The 17,622-nt window shown below is 40.0% G+C and overlaps 1 long non-coding RNA gene across 1 annotated transcript; it reads right to left on the bottom strand.

The window, feature by feature from the left end:
• Positions 1 to 12,372: 12,372 nt before the first annotated feature.
• Positions 12,373 to 15,558, bottom strand: LOC138305906 (uncharacterized). The gene is made up of 2 exons (XR_011205731.1): positions 13,373 to 15,558; positions 12,373 to 13,292 (listed from the first exon to the last, which is right to left on the bottom strand). It is a non-coding gene; the product is annotated as an uncharacterized lncRNA (long non-coding RNA).
• Between the last annotated feature and the right edge of the window lie 2,064 nt (positions 15,559 to 17,622).

The following is a 17,622-nucleotide window of genomic DNA, read 5'->3' as shown; positions in this document are numbered from 1 at the left end:
GCACCCTGACCCGCCTGTTTATTCCCTCAAACTTCCCGTGGCTGACCGAAGTTTCTAACTGGTCCTGTTGCCGAAACTAAGGTAGCAGTGTCCTGTTGGTACACACACTAACTCCACTCCGTTGTAGAAAGCTTTAAAATACACATAACAAAAGTATGTGATGTGACAACTCCAAACCAAACATTCATACTCACAACTTCAATACAAAGACATTCTAACAATTTAATTAACCAAATTAGCCATTCATATATTACGACACATAACTACCACATAAATTATGCACAAATAAAATGTGTTATTAATATTTAATATAATAACAAAATCCAAGCACGTTTCGGTTTACAATAATTCATACCATAATGTGTATTTATGGCCACTACGGCCTTCTGTTCATTTTAACATCGGCGAACTCGCTGACCTAATTTACCTGTACATATGTAATAAATCACCGGCAAATGACTTATACTAAGCATTATAACATATCTAAAATGAAATAATCACAGTAAAACTAAGTCAAAGACAATACATATATACAACCCTACTGTTCATCAATCGCTACGCATGATTTTACCGCACGATCACAAATACACTAGAAATACATTTATCCGGAATAATATACATTCAAGGATAGTTTTTGTTTGTTTCTTTGATTAATTAACGTCCTATTAACAGCTATGGTAATCTATGTAAGGACGACCTCTCATGTATGCGGTGTGTTGTGTGCATGTTGTGTGAGGTGCGTGTTTAGGGAGACTGCGGAATATTTATGATGTATCATCTTATATAGAGGAGCTGTTGCCATTTCTGTAGTGATATATCACTGACACATGCCACCGAAGACACCAAGCAACACACATCCACCCGGTCACATTTATACTGACAGCTGTTGCACCAGTCGTCCCACTCCCTGTATGCTGAGCGCTAAGCAGGAGAAATTAGTGAAACAACAGCATAGTAAAACATTAGTTACTCAACACAGTCTGTATTCCGTCCCCGTTTCCTACGACAATTCGAAATAATCCCACTACAGGTAATTCACGGCCATTACTCACGGCGTACTCTACCTGTAGTCAAGCTCGCTCACCTTTCTAACGTGCGCTTCCGGTCAATAGTCGTACTTCCATTCGTGCCATACAAAAGCGTGCACACGACATACAGATAAACAACATAAAACATTTGTATATTACAAATAGACTAATGCGGTCGTGACAATATAATATTTCGGGTAAATTCTTTTCCTAGATAGAAAACTTCTTAACTATCAGGACAACAAAAGTTCTATGTTAACGGTTCTTCTTTTATCGGTATCGAGAGTTCTCCAAGGCTCAATTAGTGGGCATCACCTTTTCCTTATTCTTATAAACGTTACAGCTGATAAACTAGAATCAACAGCATGTTTATTCACAGACAACACTTCTTTTAAAACATCATCATAGTCATGTCGTGATTTTAAGTTTTAAAAAGTAATCGATTGGAAAAACCTGGGCTTGTTTCTTTTATCCCGACAAAGCGAGGTAATTTTCTTATCGAATATTTATCTTAGATTTTAGTTTTTCATAGACATTTTGTGTTAATTAGACATATTTGTTTAGATAGTTAAATTTAAATTTAATAATTGTTCAATTGGTGAGTACAAATTGATGCTTTTTTATTTGTACTTGAATACATGTAAGCATGTAAGGATTGGGTAGAGCGGGTTCAGCGTGAAGCAAGAATAACAACCGTCTTACCATTTTATACAAGAAATAAATCTTTGTGTTTTATTAAATTCAATTATAATATAAAATTATAATATATACTTATGCCATTCACTTGTGCAGACAATGAAATATGTTAAAAGTCAAAAATGGAAGGTACGTTTTACCATGTATATTACAGTAATAGCTGGTTATATCGCGACACATTTTTTATATAGACCTTTAGCTAGATCGTGCAAATGAAAAAAATCCGCTAAAATGTAAATCAAGCAATAATACCAAAGATAACCAACTTTACGACAATAAAAAGTTGTTTAGTCAATTATAAACATTTGGGCCTGATGCACCTTTTAAGATATTAATGCTTTTTCATTATTGATCGTGTCTAAGAATGTTGAGTTCCTGTTGCACTGCTTTGGTCCATGTAGTTTGTGTGCGCAGTTTCTAATTCTTGATTTTTGAGTGATTGATGCCTTTGATGTTTGGAAATAGCTTAATGACATTATTCCTCCAGTGTAATACTTCAGATATAAATGACCATTTTCCAATGAAGTTACATCATACCTATTAGTTTAAATTCACGCTGAGAAACTTTTGTGATAATCTGTTTGAAACCACTTCAGTATTGCCATATTGACAATGTTTAACAGTAATAAGCTTGTAATTTATTCCATTTTTGTGGCTGTCATTTAAAGGTAAACAGAAACAAACGTCCACGAATATAGCGATCCCTCCATTAATGAGGATTGAATAAAAGAAACTATTTAATAATATTCTGTGTTGGTAGTATTATCATTTTGTTCATTAAAGTTAATAGTCGGTAAAAAAAAAAATCAGTCTTAATGAGCGGGTTGGTCTTCCAAAAGTTCTTACATATCGAACAACGACGGTCATGTTCTGCTTACGTTGTCCAGTTTTTAACAGTGAAATAACGGGACAGCCCAGTGTAAATAGCAAAGTTCTAAAATAAATTTGCTTGACTTTTTGAAAGCGAGGCTGGATGGAAATGAAACCACGGGCATTATTTTGACGGGAGATTGTTATATGTCTATTTCATAAGAATTTATTCTGGATTACTCACATCATTTTACCGACTTTAGCCTTCTTTTGCCCGACTCTTCACTTTAATAATTGATTAAAATGACCAGGAGAGGGAATGTCATATCGACTATACAATTTTGATAACCATGGAGCGAAGCATGACTTAGGCGCAGCACAGACAACACACCGGGAGTTAAGTAAGGCATAACGGTAGAAGGTTCTTTTTTAGAGTGATTTTCTAGTTAGAATTACAAGTTAAAAAGGAAATAAATCTTTCATTCTATTTTTCAAAATGCTAGGTAGGAAAGAGTCTATTCATGTGAATAAACTATTTTTTGTTGACATTTTGCTGCAAATCCCTAGAATTTGTGAAGTCATATATTGTTGGAAAAGGAACTAATTTAAAAAAAGTTATTTTTCTAGGTCATGCTATTACTTTGGTTAACATACTATAATGATTAAACACCTACAATCGACTAGTTTGTTAAGAAATGAACAAGAAATCCAAAATGGCAGCCAGACTTTTCTTTACATACAATGTATGGTGCCGTTAAGGACAAGGATATTTTAATCTCATTTAATACAGATCCTTTTTTATCATTACGTTAGATAAGAGCCTCTATTGAACGAGTGGTTATAAGGATCTGTATTTCAATCAGAATGAGGATATTTGTGTCATTATTAAAAGACAATTTGCTAGTAATGGATACTTTTTGTTTGTTTGTTTGTTTAATTAACGTCCTATTAACAGCTATGGTCATGTAAGGACGGCCTCCCATGAATGCGGTGTGTTGCGTGAATGTTGCGCGAGGTGCGTGTTTTGGGTGAAGACTGCAGTATATTCGTGTTGTTGTCTTCTTGTTTTAGTGGAACTGTTGCCCTTTTTATAGTGCTATATCACTGAAGCATTGCCGCCGAAGACACCAGGCAACACACCCCACCCGGTCACATTATACTGGACAACGGGCAAACCAGTCGTGCCACTCCCGTTATGCTGAGCGCTAAGCAGGAGCAGAAACTACCACTTTTATAGACTTTGGTGTGTCTCGGCCAGAGGGACAGAACCAGAGCCTTCCTCACAGGGGCGAGCGCTCAACCATAGGCCAAAAAGTGAGGTGGTGTCAAGGGAGACTCTAGGAAGAACAAAGTAATTTAGGGAGAAAGAAAAGATAAGATCCTAAATTTAGTCCCTTTTACGATCATGCAATAGGGGCAGCAGGTACAATTCTAACGTACCTGCATGCAATTAACAAGAGGCCAGAGGGCCTGTATCGCTCACCTGGTTTGTAATGCTATGTAATGTTCTGAATATAAGTTCATTGTTTCTTTTCTAAAGGAATTTGAATATTTACCTCTAATTCCCCTATTGGGCCCCACTCTTCTGCTCCAGGGGGTCAAAGCCAAAATTTATACGAATTCTGTTAACCTCAAGGATGTTTCAGGCAAAATTTGGTTACAATCCATGCAGAACTCTAGGACAAGTAGCGATTTTTAGGATTTACCTCTATTTCCCCTATTGGGCCCCGCCCCTCCTGCCCCCAGGGGGGGTCAAAGCCAAAATTTATACGAATTCTGTTAACCTCAAGGATGTTTCAGGCAAAATTTGGTTACAATCCATGCAGAACTCTAGGACAAGTAGCGATTTTTAGGATTTACCTCTATTTCCCCTATTGGGCCCCGCCCCTCCTGCCCCCATGGGGGGTCAGAGCCAAATTTATACAAGTTTTGTTTCCCTTCCCCAAAGGATGTTTGTGGCCAAATTTGGTTACAATCTATGCAGAACTCTAGGACAAGTAGCGATTTATAGGATTTACACCTCTATTTCCCCTATTGGGCCCGCCCCTCATACCCCCGGGGGGTCAGAGCCAAAATTTATTTAAGTTCTGTTCCCCTTCCCCCAAGGATGTTTCTGGCCAAAATTTGGTTACGGTCCATCCAGAACGCTAGGATAAGTAGCGATTTATAGGATTTACATCTATTTCCCCTATTGGGCCCCCGCCCCTCCTGCCCCACGGGGGGGTCAGAGTCAAAATTTACACAAGTTCTGTTCCCTTCCCCCAAGGATGTTTCTGGCCAAATTTGGTTACAATCCATGCAGAGCTCTAGGACACGTAGCGATTTATAGAATTTACCTCTATTATCCCTATTGGGCCCCGCCCCTCCTGCCCCACGAGGGTCAAGGTCAACATTTATGCAAAATCTGATCCCCTTCCCCTAAGGAAGTTTCTGACCAAATTTGGTTGCAATCCATGCTGAACTCTAGGACACGTAGCGATTTATAGGATTTACCTCTATTACCCCTATTGGGCCCCGCCCCTCCTGCCCCAGGGGGGTCAGGGTCACCATTTATGCAAAATCTGATCCCCTTCCCCTAAGGAAGTTTCTGGCCAAATTTGGTTGCAATCCATGCAGAACTCTAGGACAAGTAGCGATTTATAGGATTTACCTCTATTACCCCTATTGGGCCCCGCCCCTCCTGCCCCAGGGGGGTCAGGGTCACCATTTATGCAAAATCTGATCCCCTTCCCCTAAGGAAGTTACTGCCAAATTTGGTTGCAATCCATGCAGAACTCTAGGACAAGTAGCGTTTTATAGGATTTACCTCTATTACCCCTATTGGGCCCCGCCCCTCCTGCCCCAGGGGGTCAGGGTCACCATTTATGCAAAATCTGATCCCCTTCCCCTAAGGAAGTGTTTCTGACCAAATTTGGTTAAAATCCATGCAGAACTCTAGGACAAGTAGCGATTTAAAGGAAATGTTGACGGACGACGGACGAACGGACGCCGCACCATGGCAATAGCTAAAAACTCTATTTCCTTGTCATATTGTAGTATATTTTGAAAAGAAGGAAATGCTTTATTAGTAAATTTTATGAAAACAGAAGATAAAATGGCCTTAAAGGTCACTTGAGTTACAAAGAACTTAAAAGAGATTTTAACCTTTTTGGTAAAGGAGCATTCAGAACTCAAAGAGATGCATATCAAAATCAAGTTACCATCACATATTATTTAAATTTGTATGAAATCTTATTGCAATTGAATAAATAATGGTCACAAGTTTTGTTTCTTTTCATATGAAAACTATACATGTAGTAAACTTTGTATTGGGGTAAGCCTGATAATCCCAGATTCAGAAAATACAATATTTTGGTAAAAGGTATTTGAACCAGAGGGCCTGTATCGCTCACCTGGTTTTTTGTTAGTAATTATCACAAGACTCTGACAATTAGAAAAATAAGCAAAATTGACTATAAGGATGTAACCATTGCATTATGAGCGTAATCCCATGTTAAGTTGCAGAGAAAAAGTCATTTATATGGAAATTGACCACTTTTGACCCCGCCCCTCAGGCCCCCGGGGGGTCAGCCCTATCATTTGCACAATTTTGAATCCCCACACTATCAGGATACTACCATTGTATTATGGGTGCTATACCGTACTTAGTTTCAGAGAAGAAGTCGTTTATATGGAAATAGCCTAATTGGCCACTTTTGACCCCACCCCTCAGGCCCCCTGGGGGTCAGCCCCATCATTTGCACAATTTTGAATCCCCACCCTATAAAGATGCTACCATTGGATTATGTGTGCTATACCATGCTTAGTTTCAGAGAAGAAGTCGTTTATATGGAAATAGCCAAATTAGCCCCTTTTGACCCCGCCCCTCAGGCCCCCGGGGGGTCAGCCACATCATTTATACAATTTTGAATCCCCACCCTATAAGGATGCTACCATTGCATTATGGGTGCTATCCCATGCTTGGTTTCAGAGAAGAAGTCGTTTATATGGAAATAGCCAAATTGACCACTTTTGACCCCGCCCCTCAGGCCCCCCGGGGGTCAGCCCTATCATTTGTACAATTTCAAATCCACACCCTATAAAGATACTACCATTGCATTATGAGTGCTATCTCATGCTTAGTTTCAGAGAAGAAGTCGTTTATATGGAAATAGCCAAATTGACCCCATTTGGCCCCGCCCCTCAGGCCCCCCCGGGGGGGGGGGGGGGTGTCAGCCCCATCATTTGTACAATTTTGAATCCCCACCCTATAAGGATGCTACCATTGCATTATGGGTGCTATCCAATGCTTGGTTTCAGAGAAGAAGTTGTTTATATGGAAAAAGCCAAATTGACCCCTTTTGACCCCGCCCCTCAGGCCCCCGGGGGGTCAGCCACATCATTTGTACAATTTTGAATCCCCACCCTATAATGATATTACCATTGCATTATGGGTGCTATCCCAAGCTTGGTTTCAGAGAAGAAGTCGTTTATATGGAAATAGCCAAATTGACCCCTTTTGGCCCCGCCCCTCAGGCCCCTGGGGGGTCAGCCCCATCATTTGTACAATTTTCAGTTAGTAGCCCATAAGGATGCTACCAGTCAAATTTTGTTGAAATCCGGCCAGCGGTTATGGAGAAGAAGTCGATTGTTGACGGACGGACGGACGGACGGACGACGGACGACGGACGACGGACGCCGGACGCCGGACGCCACGGTATGGCATAAGCTCACCTTGGTCCTTCGGACAAGGTGAGCTAAAAAGGAGACTTTTACCTTTAATGAGTGTAAAAGGTGCACAGCAGCCCACGGCCGATTTTTATTTTATGACGGTAGACCACCACAAACTACGCATCATGTCACTACTTAAACAAAATTCAACATTTGTTTCCTGGATATGGCATCAAAAAGCACGATTTTCGCTGGAAAAATTATATTACATGTAACCAATGAAATATTATTCTCGCAATAGAAATGTTTTAGTGATCTTCCCTGATATTACATTTTATAAAAATATCGGGAGTTAAACGAATTCTCCCTATTGCATGCGAAAATGCGTTTTTTTTTCCAACAAAAAAAGAAGTAGAAATAATCTAAATATACACTATAAATCAATAGCATGTCTTTGTTTTTTCGGATACAATCTAATTTCGCTTTTCAAAACCATCTTTGCACCTTAACCTTCAAATATCCAGGAAAAAATATTTAGAAGATAACAGGAGATTTCTACAACCAAAATAACGTCGTAGCAATCTCAGTAATAATCTTTTTTTTCCGAAATTCATTATTTAAGTGGCCCTAGATCAGTGAAACTAAGGTTTTGAATATAAATTACTTTCAGACAGTAACGGTAACAGGGAGATGACATTTTTTGGAAAAATAGGGGTAAGAAGACAGCACCCTGTTGTAAAGAAAATTTAATAAATAGTTAAAAACAAGATTTGGGCAGAGGATTTTCGTTTAGTTAGCAAATAGTTCAGCTTCGGGCATAGATCACAACACAATGTATTTACATTATTTACAATATTGAATTACACTATGCACAACAACAAATACAATACAATAACTCTCTCACCCCCCTATATACATATAGACCTCAACAAGTAGCACATATAAACATCTACACGTAATGAACTCGTTAGCTGGACAGGCAGAGTTCCGTCAATGTCTCACGAACAGTGGTGGGCAGTAATCCTCCACAACCATCTTACACAGATGGGCAGTTATCTACCATAGAATAGCCAACCTCCCATATTTCATATATACAAGACCTGTCAGATCACTATACGGAAGGTACTAAGACATTCGGTCAATAATTCACCATCTGATTCCTTATTCCGCTGTTAGGCCTCGACCATGTTACAGCTCACCTAGGACTACAATATACCATAGATATACCTGATATAGTATCAGTCTAAGTATTTAGACAATCATACAAACTTAAATAATTCATATTTATATACATTTACGGCACGCGACACCTTAATAAACACTTAATGCTGACACGCACTCACGTGTACACGTATGTTATATAACAATATATAACCTTTTATCGACTATATACACATTCTAACCATATATTACACCATCTAATAAATATGTCACCATTTTATATCAATACAACCTGAGTAACAATCATTTAAATACAGGAAATATTCAGAAACACTATTTTAAGCACACCTATATATGAGAATACCCGTGCAAAGAACCGTGAAGATATCTATAAACATGTTTCGCGAAAATAGCTACGTCATTTTTATCGTAGAAGACGGAGAAGTACCCTGAAAGACGAGAATATGGTAAGGTACCTCGACATTGTCAAAACCAAAAGCACCTGCTTACCTGACATGTCACTGCTTCACCATGCATGGTATTCCGGAAGTTGCAGTGCGCTGTCAAATTACGGAAGGCGGACGATGGCAATTCCGCATCTTCCAATGTTATATCTACGGTGGCTAAAATACGAAACAAAAATGAAAATTATTTTCGTACAGAAATAATTTTGTTGGCTTTTGTCATTATTCTTACCAAACTTATCAAATGATTTTCATTGTGACAAAAAACGTCGGTAGATCGATACATATTTTTAAACATTTGCAATTAAATAAATTGCAAATATTAGCTAAAAAGTTAAAATATGTCTCCATATCGATATTTTGCTTTAATTACAAAAAAAATTTAATTACACTATAAATACAAGTACGGCAAAATTAAAACAAAAATTTTTTCTTTATATTTATACAGATACAGCATTAGTCTTTTTGTGGAATACAAAAAGAGGGGGACAGTGGGTAAAACGGAGAAAAGATTCATCTGATTTGTGTACTTGATGCTAAGAAAGTCAGGACGATTGCATCTATTTACACAGCAGTCGCATTCGGCACGTTCTTGAGCAAAGTAATTATGTAATTGTGATTCATAACAAATATCATATATTATATTAATTCAACAAATGCAACATCGACAAATGTATTCGAACTGCACATGCAGGTGTGTGTGTAAAAACTTTATTAGCAGTAAGGTATAACTTGGGTAGCAGTTCTTAATGTCGCCCGCGATGTTCCAGTTTCTTGTGCAGATACTCGATGTACTCACATGGATTAGATCTGATGTTCGGCCGACTTGGATCTGCTGAAGTTACATGTATGGCTCCTTATCCATACTGTCGATCTCCAGCCTTGGTTTTGTTGTCATTTTTTTGGTTTGCTGTTTTGACAATAGCCAAAATGAATACTGGCTCTAGGTCAGTTGCCGTTTTTAACTCATCTAAGTTGATAAAATATTTTGTTTGTTTGTTTGTTTGATTAATTAACGTCCTATTAACAGCTATGGTCATGTAAGGACGGCCTCCCATGTATGCGGTGCGTTGCGTGTATGTTGTGCGGGATGCGTTTTTTGGGAGACTGCGGTATATTCATGTTGTGTCTTCTTGTATAGTGGGAACTGTTGCTCTTTTTATAGTGCTATATCATCACTGACGCATGCCGCCGAAGACACCAAGCAACACACCCCACCCGGTCACATTATACTGACAACGGGCGAACCAGTCGTCCCGCTCCCTGTATGCTGAGCGCTAAGCAGGAGCAGAAACTACAGAAATGATGCAAAGGTAAGACGTGAGCGATATTTGTCTAAAAATGTCTATTTTACATATACAGGCGATTATACGCATGACAGCGTATCGAAATGTTAAGAAATTAACCACAGACAAAAGCATATTTAAATGTCAATGCGACACAACCATTCTCGTTACGAAAATGACGATTTATTACTAGTGGGTTTTTAACGGGATCCTAACTGTTAATCAAAGATCGCTGCCGTCCGTCATCGGGAATGTAAACAAACAGGGCGATGAACACTTATCACTATTAGTATTAATGACATTAGGCTCATCTATGTTGAAAAACAGAATATTACAATAGCATTTTAGTTTATTTTGAATGGTGTTGTATATAAGAGACAGCAACTGTTTCAAAATGAAACTTATTCTTAACAGGAAGCCAACCTTTGCAGTATTGCCAACTCACCCGATTTCTCCGGGTTGACCCGGTTTTCAGACATTTTAGAATGCATAACCCGATTGACCCGGCGGGTCATCAAATAACCCGATTTTCAGCATTTGGACCAAAGCGTCAAAAAGCTCACAAAATTACTTCAGATCAAGCCATTAGCGCAATTTTGATTACATCTCAGGGCTTAAGACTCATATCAGACCCTTGTATAATGCAGGTAGATATGTTTGTGTTTACACAAACTTTAATAAAGGTGTGAAATGGTAGCAATTAATCTATTCAGTCATGCATCACGATGTCTACGATCGTTTTTAGCCAGAGCCAACTAGGCCTAACAGAATTAGACATGGCCGATTCATACTGTCCAAAGTCAGAAATAATCTCTTCAAAATTCTTCAAAACAAACACTTGTAATTTCAGACAAAGATTTACTCACATGAATAAAACATCGTCAACGTGAACGGTATCCTGTTGCAGTAGGCAGGCAAGACAATCACAATGGCCGCCATTTTGTTTAGTCAAAGATAATATTGAAACCGGACAAATGTAGAACAAAAAAAATCCGGATTTTATTTAATTTTATTTTAAAGATTTTTAATACAATATTCTTATATATTATCAGATATTAATTATATAATTACAAAAAAATCATAAATATTATTGAATAACAATATAAAAATAAATAAATATATGCATATTTAAGGCTTTTAAAAAGTGTTAAAAATTACACTAAAATGTTGTTTCCCACATGACCCTTGTTTTGACCCATTCACCCGTTTTTCAAGGGTGTTCACCCGATTTGACCTCATCAGAGGTAATACTGCCTTTGTGAAGCAGTTGGCAATACACATTGGTGTGACGTCAATTTGTTTGTTTGATTAATTAACGTCCTATTAACAGCTATGGTCATGTAAGGACGGCCTCCCATGTATGCGGTGTGTTGCTTGTATGTTGTGCGAGGTGCGTGTTTCGGGAGACTGAGGTATATTCATATTGTGTCTTCTTGTATAGTAGAACTTTTGCCCTTTTTATAGTGCTATATCACTGAAGCATGCCGCCGAAGACACCAAGCAACACACCCCACCCGGTCACATTATACTGACAACGGGCGAACCAGTCGTCCCACTCCCTTTTTGCTGAGCGCTAAGCAGGAGCAGAAACTACCACTTTTACAGACTTTGGTGTGTCTCGGTCAGGGGACAGAACCCAGAGCCTTCCTCACAGGGGCGAACGCTCAACTCAGCCCTGCAGGTAGGGCGTTAGAATTGTACCTGCTGCCCCTATTGCATGATCGTAAAAGGCGACTAAATTTAGGATCTTATCTTTTCTCTTCTTCCTAACTGACTTTATCTTTCCTTTTGGCCTTGAGTTGAGCGTTCGCCCCTGTGAGGAAGGCTCTGGGTTCTGTCCCCTGGCCGAGACACACCAAAGTCTATAAAAGTGGTAGTTTCTGCTCCTGCTTAGCGTTCAGCATACAGGGAGTGGGACGACTGGTTCGCCCGTTGTCAGTATAATGTGACCGGGTGGGGTGTGTTGCTTGGTGTCTTCGGCGGCATGCTTCAGTGATATAGCACTATAAAAAAGGGCAACAGTTCCACTATACAAGAAGACACAACACTAACATACCGCAGTCTCCCAAAACACGCACCTCGCACAACATACACGCAACACACCGCATACATGTGTAACGACTTGTTTCGCTACGACCGCAGTCATTAGCGTAGAGTAAGAATGATACAATTAATTTGTTTTGCTCTGGGTTCGACTGCCGCGTTAGCTTGCAGATTCCTATGTCTCGCTACAATATTCAAAGGTACTAGTGAGTATGGACAATGGACGACATCAAATTCATTTAACAGTTTATTAATATTTAACATGTGTAAAGGTGACAACAAGAAAATACCCGCGTGGCTCAGTGGGAAGTACCGTGAAATGGACAATTTTGCTGCTAATATTCTCACGTTTTCGCTACCAGAATTAACTCCTACCCATCAATGAAAGACCGAGCACGTGGCGCTACACACCGGGCCGATTATCGATAGTTTAACCTCCAATTTCACAAACACCGTTCTCCAGCGAAGATTCTCAAAATATCTCCTTAACGGTTAACCCCGAAATTCAACACAGGAGGCTCCCACTCTTTTCCAGCCTACCAACGGCTCTCAACACAAGAGTGAAGACTTTTACTTACTATCGAAACCCGTCTAAAAGCGAGACATGCCAAGTCCGACATTGCACAATTTCACAAGTATTTCAACCTCAAAAATATAGCAAAAATATCGACTGACAGCGAAAAATACACACACAGTAATGTTGATGCATTTCCATACTATACGATAACAGCAAATTAGGGAAAGGATGGGCGACAAATATATAAAAATTACATAGGTTTCAAAAACACAACCCTCACCTCTCAAGGCCCGGCAGAAAAACTGAAAGCCTCGGCGCAGTCCCGAGATCTCGTGCACAGCAAATTCCCGCCAAAGTCTCGGTTAATATAATTTCCGGAATATATAGCAACGAAGCGCACCGCAGCTTCGTTACATACCCCCCAACCACCTAGACAGGCTGCGACCCGTAGCCGTAAAACTGATCTAAGGGAGATAATTTGAAGAAAAAAAATAACCCAAAAAGTTCCTAACAAAAGTTGAAACATTTAAAGCCAAAAGCAAGATGCACAAATTTCTAATTTGGAAGTATCCAGTTCACGAACTCGAACTAGAATAAAAAAATAGAACGGAAAAAACCAAACTAAATTTTTAAGAACCTATCTATCCAGTTCACGAACTTGAACCAGAATAAAAAAAAAATAGGATGGAAAAAAAACCAAACTAAATTTTAAAGAACCTATCAAGGGGAGGTAATTTAAGGAAAGAAAAACCTTAAGTTCACAAAATCAAACATCTCTTAATAAAGGGAGGTAATCCAAGAAAAAAAAAAAAATTCCAAAATTTTGCACAAAGACAATAATGCCTTAATAAGGAAACGTCAACTAAGGAAAAAGAAAAAGAAAAAAAAAAACTACCTATATTGTCCCCCCAACCACCTAGACAGGATGCGACCCGCAGCCACTAACAATTTACTGCACGAAAAAAAATAATGTGAGAACTGCATCAACATACCGCGGCCATTCTAAACAGGAGATAGAACATGTCATTAATGATTATCCTTCAATTGTTCCTCACTGGCCAAAATCTCCATCATAACATGTACAACAACAAAAAAAAAACAAAACAATTGTACAACAAGGTACCAAAAAAAAACAAAGGAGGTGGACTCTCTATATAACAATTATCCTGAAGTGGAATTGGGATTTAAAAAGATAACAATCATCCCAATGCCAGTACACAATATTAATTATATCACATCACAAGTATAGAACATGTACAAGTATCACCGATTAATTATCCCTAAGATGTTCAACATTGATATTCTTGCTAAATAACCACAATGCTAGCGCATCAGAGGTTAAGACAATGAAAGTATTATATTTCATCAAGCAATCCTGTACAAATCTACGTATTTTCATTTTCAACCAATTACACAAGTATTTCCTTATCTTTTATTTATCTTTAAGGGTTTTTTCCCCCCAGATATTCAATTATTATATCTTTATTTTGTAACACCACTGGTACGTACCCGAAAACCTCCACTTTAAATGTAGTATTGTCAGAGACAAGCTATGAAACCCCCAGACAGCTCAGAGAGTCACATGAGTTATGTGCCCTTGGTATAGGTAGTAGCTGGTGGCTAGCAAACTTCAATACTCAGCTCACCTGTAATATCACCTATTTTCTCTACGAGTACATCAATCACATCTGCTTAGTAGCGATTATATATATATAGCTTAGGGCATGGTTGTTTTTCATTCCTTTTCTTTTGTATTTCTTTCTCTTTGTATACCTGTTTTACAGCCCTAGCAATCAACTGCAGATGCCTCGTATATATATATTGTACTACCATCTGACGTATGTACAATGCCAAGTGACCTCGGAGCAGACTGGATAATTTCAGCGCAGAAATGGGTGCTAAAAGAATTGTAACAGGCACCCTTGCTTACTTTTGCAATAAATGTATATTAGAAGATGTTGTCGAGTATTACAATGGTGAGACCATAATAATTGTTATTGTGAAATGGACATCAATCAGCAATTGATTTTACCCCTAACATATATATTTGCACGCGTTACACTTTCCGCTGTGCAAAGTTAGACATCACCAAACATAACTTAGAGAGTTGAATAATTTTCCAAGGCAGAAAAAGTTTAAGCTCCATGTCCCGGAACTCTGTACACGAAAACTTTAAGATTATAGATAAACATAATAATCCCTTGCTGTCATTAATGTTGTGGGTTTCACAAGATTCCAGCATTTATAAAAAAAAAACCAGAACAATGTCCCAAGAGTCTTTTAACCAAGTTAAATTTCCTTTATACTTTTAGACAATTCCAAAATCAGAAAAGTACCCATAGATAATTTTTTTTCTTTCTGCCTTGGACACCACCTCCTTTTTACATGACTTTAGAACAAAAGGAAAAAATATGACATTATGGGAAAAAAAAAAAGTACACAAATACAAAAACATACAATTAACAAAACAAAGTTTTCCACCGGGCCCTAAACGATCCTACAAGACTGGGGAAGCCACTCTTATGATTTTACTTAACCCAACTCGAATGAAAATTTGGGGTCGACCAGAGACTTTTCCCGTTACTTATATAGCTCCCTCCCAAACTAATTAAGTCTGACCACGTGAGTACAAGACCCCAGTGTTGGTCGTATCAACTCTAACCACCAGAACCATAGTCCCCACAGTGGCCAGAATACCTAACAGCCAAAAATACCCACCCCAACAATTTTGAATAGGAGAAGTCCTTGTTAGGGTTATCTCGAGGTGTTGGTCATATCAACTCTTACCACCAGAGACACCCCTAACCACCTGGACCTTCTCCCTAACTAACTACAATTATACCTACAGTCCTATTTACATGCCCCTGGTCGCCCCCACCAATTACACTTAACATTACATACCACCAGTTTCACCTACATAACAACCTCCCCCCTCCCCCACCTATTGTATATGTGGGTCCCCCCCCCCCAACCCCGGCTATATACCTACCTAAATTTTCTTTAATTCCCGGATAGAGAGATGGCGCAACTCATGAAAATACCGCCGCATCCCCGTGGGGTTCAAATGAACCCCATCGCTCAGCAGCCGGGGGGACATGAGGCGTCGCCGAGCCACATAACTCTGACCCCGGTCCCTCATCTCGAGGGAGAGAGCCAGAGACATGCGTGCTCGACGAGCCGCACACTACCGCCCCGGTCACCGCACGATGCCGGGTCCGCGGAAATACCGCCATAAGGGCCACCCGCTCTACCCCCCAGCTATCTAATGTATCTAGTATCATACGCAGGACCCCCATGAAATGTTGAAACCTATCCTCCCTACTATCTAGGTCGTTCCCCCCCACCTGCAATATTACTACCCCCGGCCTAAATCCCTCCCTCTTCATTCGATCTACCAAGTCCACAATAATCCCAAATTTTCCCCCCCGACTTACCATAGAGACGAACCCCCACCCCCGTCAATCCCAGATCCCCGAGTAAACCTCCCCTCCCTAGGGTTATTGATAAGATTGCTAAGTCTTGTTATGTAACTATGGCCAATAATTGCCACCTGGCCTGATACTAGTCGTTTCATGTTTGCTTCTATATCCCTACAACATACAAAGGAAATATATATATATAAAAACAGGTCATAAATACATCCACAGACTAGACATGAACATTACGGAACTACTCATCAATACTAGGTATGAATGCATGGAATGTTCCTCACTATGCGTATTATTCCTTAAAGTTCTGATGCCCCCTGGGGGGGAAGGGAGATTCAGGGGTCGACACGGTGTCCTCCAGACCCCTGTGCTGCGCGGTTCGGAGTTATTTACCCTGCCCAATCGGGCCCAAACTATAATGTTCTCCTTGTGTACCACTGAAATTCCTTGGAATCAAGTACTGGGGTTTTTTGTTACCCTGGCCAGCAGCAACACCCCAATGTCCCGATACTTATCACCTCAAAGTTCCTCCGGGCACTTTATATCACACTCTCCGGAATAACAATAAGGACGTCTGGGTCCAGGCAGGGCCGTACGTATTTCCCCAAACCGCTTTGACGTTGTGGCACCAGCAACGACACAGGGGCCTGGGTCCTCTTCCTTAGTTCCTCCCCCCCAGGTCAGGGGCACCAGTATACAGCAAACATGAAAAACAAGTTGAACAACAAATGTTAGTCCTATCACATTGTAATATCAATACTACTAAAACAATAATAACCCCTCTTATATACAATGCTAAGTAAGATCATAAGCACCTGACCTCATCCAATCGGGGGGCCGCCTACGGCGCCGCCTCGGTAATGGGGTTGGTAGGTCCCCGAAATCCCCCTCTATTTCTAGCTCCAAGGGGTTACCAGTTTCTAGATTCCCCTCATCCTCCGTACCTTGGGGTAGTTCCTCAGACTCCCCCATATCATCCCAAGGGAGGCTGCTGTCCCCTAAGGGTTCTATGTGCTCCTCATTACTAGCACCGACGTCTACCCCAATTTCGCCCCCTAAAACTGTGTGGGGATAACTCCCCGGGGGCTCTGGGTCCTCCCCCCTATCCCTTTCATAATAGGGTTTTAAACGATTAAAGTGTACCACCTGTTGGTTCCTGCTACCAGGCTTTACAATGACATAATTGAGATCGGACAGCTTTCTCTTAATGAGGAAAGGACCCCTCCAACTACTTATGAGTTTGGGACTTAACCCCCTTTTTCCTCTATTTGTATGTAACCATACCTGATCCCCCTCCCTGAAAGCCTCGCCATGTACCTTCCTGTCGTAATATATTTTCTGTTTATGCTGCTGCTGCCGAACATGGACCTGAACAGTTTCAAAAGCTTTATTACTATCTCTCCGTAGCCTCTCAACAAACTCATGGGGGGTCATTGGACTATGTGGAGGGGGCTCAACCATTAGAGTTAGCGGGATATTAACCTCCCTACCTAGCATAAGGCGGTTGGGGGTATACCCAGTAGTTTCCTGGACACTGGA

This window comes from Argopecten irradians, chromosome 13 (assembly GCF_041381155.1).
Source record: "Argopecten irradians isolate NY chromosome 13, Ai_NY, whole genome shotgun sequence".
NCBI classification, from domain to species: domain Eukaryota; kingdom Metazoa; phylum Mollusca; class Bivalvia; order Pectinida; family Pectinidae; genus Argopecten; species Argopecten irradians.
Note: the sequence above shows the minus strand (reverse complement) of the source record. Positions and strands in the feature narration are given on the sequence as shown.